Genomic DNA, 7,390 nt, shown 5'->3' with positions numbered 1-7,390 from the left:
CAGACTAGTATATGTGTATATTTATTTTGTAAATAACATTAGCTGTGCAGGCTCCCCTAACACTGACAGTAAGGCATGATTGGGTCTAATGCATGATCCATTTAATCACACCTTCTGCCATGCTGCCAGTGTATAGGAGGAGGTGCGATTGGGTGCACATGAGATCCAAATGTGCCTTTCCCTGAACATATCAAGGCACCCAAGTTAATACTACTCATGCCAGGAGAGTTAATGGATAAAAGCATTTTTAATAAATCCGCTCTGACAGTGTGTCATGGTCATTACAATGGAACTTGTTCTTTAAGTCATTTCCAGTATAGGCTGTCCATAATTTGTTGAGTCAACAGTATTTGAAAAAACTAGGACCTTATGATTTGTCATCTTGCCAGGAGACATTTATCATGATACTTTTAAGTGTACCGAGTATTTGTCTGTCAAATGACAGTATTTCCTTCTTAGAAATGAGAACAATGAATTAACATACAATTCTGTAATGGAAGTATAAGTGAAGTGAGTCTTGGTGAGTGTAAGTGGCTGCTTTCATTTTAAGTTGAGCCTAATATTTATGGAATGGAAAAAAAATCAGGAAGCAAATAGTGCATTTTAAGAAATACTTGTTTTAAAGCCATGTGTTGCTGCTTCAACTATTAATGTCTGTGCTGAACTGAGGGGGGAGGGGGGCGGTGTCTTGGTCCTATTGAAATTAATAGCAACACTTGTGCTGATTTCAGTAGGTCAAGATTTCAGCCTAAATGAGTTATATTGGAGGACATGGTGACAGTCTGGTGCCACTGATTGTTAGATGTGATTCTTAATTATGCTGGCTGGCTGGGCTGTGAGGCTAGGGCGAATCTTTGACTTCTTTTGATGATGCATTGTAACTTAGGTAATCTAACCAATGTAGCTTAAGTGATGAGCAATTTGGAGACACCTGCAGATACTGTACCAATTTTTTACATGTAGGCAAACCCATTACATTATGTCAGAAACTACTGCCAATCATCAACATGTTTGAATTAAATAGTTCTCCCTTTAAAGTATTTTAAAAAAAGCTTTTACTGAGAGATCCCTTGAGGCAACCGGCCTGTTAATCAATTGAAGAAATTCTAGCCATGTCCTATGTCTTATTTTAAGTTGACAATGAGTCCTGCTCTGAAAGAAGGATTATATAATGCATTGCTGGTACTTTGTTAACAGTAGGTTATGTCACGTTTTGCGACAGCACCTCATGTCACAGTGAGTTGTTATTTAAAGTAGCGTGAAATACCCGGTGTATTTCCATTTCTCACAATGCATCAGAAAGAGTAAAACAGACTCAGAATCAAAGATACCTTGGATTAGAACTGCTGACTGGAGATTAGTTCTGCATTGATTTAATGATTATAATCTGTGTTTTGAGTTCTGTGCCTTGAACCAAATCAATGCACTTTAATATGTCGTGCAGTGAACTAGTAACAATTTCTGAGAGGGAAGAATAGGTCATCTTTTCCAATTGCTAGAAACTGTATAACTCAGAATTATTGATACCATGCAAAGGTTTCTTTGTTAAGTCTTTGCTGTTGTTGGGTCTGAATCTCCCACCATCAAAGCTAAATGTATTTTGTGCAACTGTATTAAGGACAGTTATGACTTCTGAAATCCAAGTGTGGATAGGAATACTCTATGTCCCTAGCAGTTAATAAGGTGCATGGAATATGTCATACGGAAGGAGAAAATTCACTTCTGAACCTTTGCCAGTCATTCTGGAGAAACTTTGTGTTACAGAGCTGATCATGAATAATGTTGGGTCACATATTTTATGTGACATTTTTCATGAAATACATAGGTTCACCACAACAGGAATGCTTAAAGAATATATATTATAATTGCTGCCTGAAAAACAACTGACATGTACTTCCCAATATTATTTTAAAATGAAACACTTCGCTTTCAAATTTTTGAATGAACTTTTCAATATGTCCTGTTACTTTAAACTATTTAAAAATGTTTTAAAATAGTAAAAATGAAGAATTTCAGTTTGATAAAAATAGTTTGTTGTCCTAATATGCACGTATGTATCTCTTTTTGGGGGAGGAGGCTGACTTGTCAAAACTGCCAGATTCATTATTCATAATATTTGGCTGGTGGCAACATCTGACTGCTTGCTATTTAGGCATCACTGTCCGACCCACCATGGCTTTTTTTCTTACTAATAGACCCCTGAACCTGTAGTTTAGGTCAGCGATGAAGGGATTTAACGCTTTGAGAGTTCATGCCATAATCTAGAGCTTTAAACAGCTAGTTTTTCCTCCATGTTCCATACCTATCTATTCCTGAAACATTTTCCCCAATATACATTTTTTTAAATTTGTACTGGGAAAAATCCTGAATGTTGCACATATGGATGTTTGCATGTTTGTGTGATTAAACTGGCAGTAATAATCCATTAATTGCTAGTCAGTAGAAACGAAATGCAAACATACCCCTTTCTTGACTGACGATATGCAAGGAAGGTGACACCTCATACTCAGCTGGAAGCACTGTAACTTTTAAAGGAATAACACACATTGCCACTGAGCCTGAATATTTAGAAATGCAGAATTTGGGATGCAATGGAAGACTGCTCTTGTCAGCACTCTAAAAGTTGATTGCGGTCACTTAGGCTGAATGCTGGCAGTTAAAAAGCCCAAGGCTGAATCAATTTAATCTTTGCAGGTTAGTCTAAGATGGGTAGATTAAATCAATAAGCAAATGAACAGACATTCACTTTTGATTCCAGAAATGCAGCCACATGTCTGCACTGGCCCAGGCCAGAGGCAGGGTGGGGAGGGCACTAGGCCACACCTCCCTGCTCAGCTGGAGCAGGCAGCTTGAGCCAAGTCTAGCCCACCTATAACTCCCACAGGTGTGAGGAGGGGCTTTTGGAGGAGGTGCTAAGCATCCTGGGATACTAGGGGATTGAGAGTTAATTGGAATCTGGAGGGGATCTGGAACAGAAGTTCAATAAACTGATTAAACCTAAATCAGTTAAGTTTGATACTGCATCCATCCAGGTTTACCTTAAACAAGTTTTGGCCATTTTGAAAACAGTTTGTGTGCTGAGCTTCTCTTGTGTTACTTGAACTGGTTTCTGATCACTAATACTGGTTTATGTGTAATTTTTGTCACTAGCCTAAGAGAGTGTGTTAAAGCTTGGTCTTTTTCAATACCAATACATAAAATATATGACTACTTACAGCAATAGCTACAAAGCTCAAGCAATAGCAGTTTATACTTCTAGCTTCCCAGAACCCCAGTTGAGTCTCTGGTGTGCCAGCCAAGACAGTGAATGGCACCCAGTGGGTGCATCTACATGTTCATTAGTGCACTGTAGTTGTTGTGCATTAAGTTCAGTACTCTGAATAACCAAATACTAAATCAATATGCAGTAAGTGGCACTACTGCGCAGTAGCACTGACACGTGGGTTTTTACAGATGCTAACTGCACAGTAGTGTAATAGCATTGGTTTTGCCTGGCATACTGCTGTGTAGTGTTAGGTTACTGCACAGTTAGTGTCTTGTGTAGATTCACCCCGTGTGTACTTTCCAAGCTGTTGTGTGCACAGTATCTGATTCTTTACTTCCTTGTCTTTATTCACACCTGTGCAGAGGCTTTTGCTGTTTGAGTGAATTTAAAACAACCATTTTACTGTGGCAGTGTTTCACCAGAGGAGAATAATTGGGTATGGACAGATGAGTGGCCAAGTAAGCAGTTCAGCTGAATCCCATATAAGCCCTTCTTCCCCTTTAAAAAGAAATACAGCTCTGTTATCTGGCATCTCCCAGGAATGAGGAATGCTGGTTAACCAAATATGCTGGTTAATCAAATATGCCACGTCCAGTGTACCAGGGCTTTCGCTCCCTGGCATCAGTGTGCTGGGGGACTGGGAGGCGGGCCCCACACAGGCTGCTTTGCCCTGGGCCATGGTCGGCAAGGAAGAAGTGAGACTCGGCTCGCGGAGGTGAAACCAGAAGTGGGACTTTTGGTTTTGCTTTTACCACATCCCTCGGAAGGAAGATTTGTATTGACAGACGCTAGTTAAAGGAGCTTTCCAGTTGGTGACGTGCTGGATAACATGGCTTTTTGCTGTAACTGTGTTCCATCAGCAGTTGTTGGCACAGCTGGTAATAAGTGCACATGCAGGGAAAATGATGGAAGGTTCCAGAAGTACACATAATCTCCCCTGGTGTGCTCCAAATGGTTTAAAAAGTGTGTATTGTGTTTGCAAATGGGCATTGCAGTTAACACTCTCACTGATGTACTCGATATACTAAAACCCATTTTTGGTTTTCTAGCAGTATTTGATGTGAAAAATGTCAAGTAGTCTTGGCAACTAAAAATTATGGTAAAAATAAATTGTCTGAAGGTATTTAACCTATATGTTAGGAAAGCTCAAAAGTTCATTTCAGAAGAATATACATAGCAGATAGCCCAAAGGGATGTCTGAGCTGTGTGGATTTTTTTATTAAGCTACTCCAACATGAGATTTGCTTTATTGAACTACCATATACCTAGAAAAATGTCACATGAGCCAAGCTTGAAATGATTCCCTGTGGGATAAAAACATACTAGATAGACATGCAACAGAAATGGTGTTTAAAAGACAGCAGCTTTTATAAATAACTCTTGGAGTTTGAACACAGGTTAAAAAAAAAGAGAGAATTGCCTAAAGATCAGCATCCAATAGAAATTCTGAAAATGAGTTGGGTAACGACACCAATTCAGGTCGAGTATCTGGAGCTTTGAAACACTATTGTACCAGCCGTGCATAATCTTCATTAAGGCTGAACAACAACAATGCAAAATCATCATCAGGAAAAGAACAGATGTGAAATATTGTATGTGATGGAACCAGATATGACAGCAAAATTGGAACTGAAAATTAATTATGAGAAGGGGTTGTATGGGTAGTGGGAGGGGAAGGGCCAGGAGGAGGGGAATGGGAGTAATAGATATTTAATGTTTGGCACATGAAAGAAAGAAAGAAAGAATATCAAAATGAGTTCATGTCAGAAATGTGAAGGAACATGGATGTTTAAATTATACTTGCCCATCTATTCAAACAGTAAGAGAAGAACATCATGTTGAAATAGATCAAATAAGTAAATTCCTTCGGAATCCAAGAACAGCCATTCCAAAATCAAAGATAAATTAAAAGAAACAAGCCTTAGCACTGTACAAATTGAAATTCAGGAAGAACATGACACCTCCTGACACTTGTGTAAAAGCTTTGAAAAAAAAATCTGGAAAACCCTTCCTTTTTTAAGGGGAAAAGCTGTGTCCTTAAAATCCCAGGCAAAATCTTATTCTGTAATGGAACAGATGCATTTGACAAAGTGTGTGCGTGTGTGTGTGAATATATATATATTGCAATAGCAGCAGTAGTATGAACCCATATTCTGATTCTAAATAACCCAACCAAAAGCCTGCGTCCCGTACACTCTCACTTGCTGAAGCAAGAGTATGTTGTAAAAGCTGAAGTTCATCTTTGGAGACCCCTGCTTATCTAAGCTAGGTTTTCTACTTCCATATTCACTCAGATGAAGCCCTGGCTTCAACCTATAACTTTTTTTTTTTTTTTTTTAATAGTCTATGGAAAAGGTGCTCTGATTTATGTTAGACGTCTGGGATTAGGCTGAATATCTGAGGGGTTATATTTTTTTCTAGAGTGCGCATTCAGTAGCATGTGAGAATATAGACCATAGAAATTGGACAGGGAGGGGAGAAAAACATACATCTGAAGGTCTTGTCTGTCTCCCTGTCATTGTATGGTGGTTCCCTTAGTACTTTTTCTAAGGGAGCCCATCCGCCAATCAAGAGGGAGCAGAAGAAATAAAGTCATGTCCCTTTCCTGAGGGGAGGGGGAGAAGAGCTTGCCCAGACCTGATTGAAGACTGTAAACTGTCAGGTCTGGAAGACTTCAGGGGTGGAGCCCTGGAGTGTATAAAAGGAGCTGCGTGCCCAACACAAGGGGCAGATGCAGTGAGGGACTCAAGAAGAGTGAAGCCAAGAACAGCTAGGGAGCTTTCCTTCAGCAGGCAATAAGCCCAAGGTTCCTGAAGCTGCCACTGAAGGAGCAGCTTTGGGAGTGGTGTGAGACTGCTCTAGCTGTTGATGGTGCATGGGGACGGTGCGTGGAGATCTGGCCCTGGGAGCAGTGTGAAACTGCTCGGGTCCATCATGGTGTGCAGTTTGGTGCACGGAGCCCAGACTTTGGGAGCTGCAAGCAGCAGCTTGAGCCTGCAACCCCAGCAGGGCCAGTGGGCCGCATGGGGCAGTGCATGGGGCAAAGGCCTTGGGGAAGCAGTGAGGTGGCTCAGGTCCCATCTTCCGGCAAGCGGCTAGGTCCCATGATATGTAGGGTGGTGCATAGGCCTGAACCTTGAGAGCCAGGGAGCAGTGGAGGCTGCTTGGGTTAGCCACTCGGCATGAGGATGGATGGCTGGAGCCTGAAAGGCCTGGCCTGTGCTGAAAGAGCCGTCGGTGCTGAAGCCAGGGCACAGGAAAATAACAGAGCTGTGGCATGAGGCCCAGCATCCAGAAGCCAGCAGCTAAGAGGAGCTGAGCCCTTGGTGCTCAGAGCAGGGCACAGGGAGGAGAGGAGTCCAGTGGCACAGGAGAGGCCAGGAGAGGCGCTCCTGCAGAGGAGACCCCATTGAGCTGTGCCCTGACCTCCACCACCTGAGGGAGTGAGAGTCATTGGGCCCTTGGGTCCCACAGGAGAAAGATGTTTGGAGTGGGCAAACCCAGAGAAGGGGCTGGGGGAGCAGCACCCTGCCTCATCAAGCCTCTAAGGGGAGGGGCCCTAGTGCTTTCTGGTCAACTCCTAAGGGACCCCATTGGAAGGAGGACTGTCTCTTGCCATGGGTCAGGGACTATATTAAGGGATAGATTTCATAGACATTAAGGCTGGAAGGGATCTCAGAAGATTATCGAGTTTAGCCTCCTGCCCGAAGGGCAGGAAGTCAGCTGGGGTCATAGGATCCCAGCAAGATAAGCATCCAAATTATTCTTGAAGGTGTTCAATGTAGGTGCTTGAACCACCTCCAGTGGCAGGCTATTCCAGACTTTGGGGGCTTGGGCAGTAAAGAAATTCTTCCTTATGTCCAGCCTGAAATGGTCTTGTAGTAGTTATTAACTGTTCGCCTTTGTCATCCCTTGGGGCACTCTGGTGAACAAACGTTCCCCCAGATACTGGTGGTCACCCCTGATAAACTTATAGGTGGCCATCAGGTCACCCCTGAGCCTGCGCTTTTTCCAGGCTGAAGAGCCCCATGGCTCTCAGCTTGTAGTTGTAAGGTCTGTTTTCCTGACCTCTGATTATGGACGTAGCTCTTCTCTGGACTCTCTCAAGCTTTTCTACATCCTTTT

General features: G+C 42.3%; 1 long non-coding RNA gene across 2 annotated transcripts in view; it reads left to right on the top strand.

Annotated features, from left to right (window-relative positions):
• The first annotated feature begins 3,500 nt into the window (after nucleotides 1–3,500).
• LOC109289566 overlaps nucleotides 3,501–7,390 on the top strand; it is a 127,978-nt gene continuing 124,088 nt past the window's right edge. For both annotated transcript variants that reach the window (XR_002095411.1, XR_002095410.1), the window contains exon 1: nucleotides 3,501–3,723. This is a non-coding gene — a long non-coding RNA (uncharacterized LOC109289566). The remainder of the gene's footprint in view (nucleotides 3,724–7,390) is intronic.

Source organism: Gavialis gangeticus, unplaced genomic scaffold, assembly GCF_001723915.1.
Source record: "Gavialis gangeticus isolate Ggan-Ray unplaced genomic scaffold, GavGan_comp1, whole genome shotgun sequence".
Classification (NCBI taxonomy): domain Eukaryota; kingdom Metazoa; phylum Chordata; order Crocodylia; family Gavialidae; genus Gavialis; species Gavialis gangeticus.
This window is presented reverse-complemented; position numbering and strand designations above follow the sequence as displayed.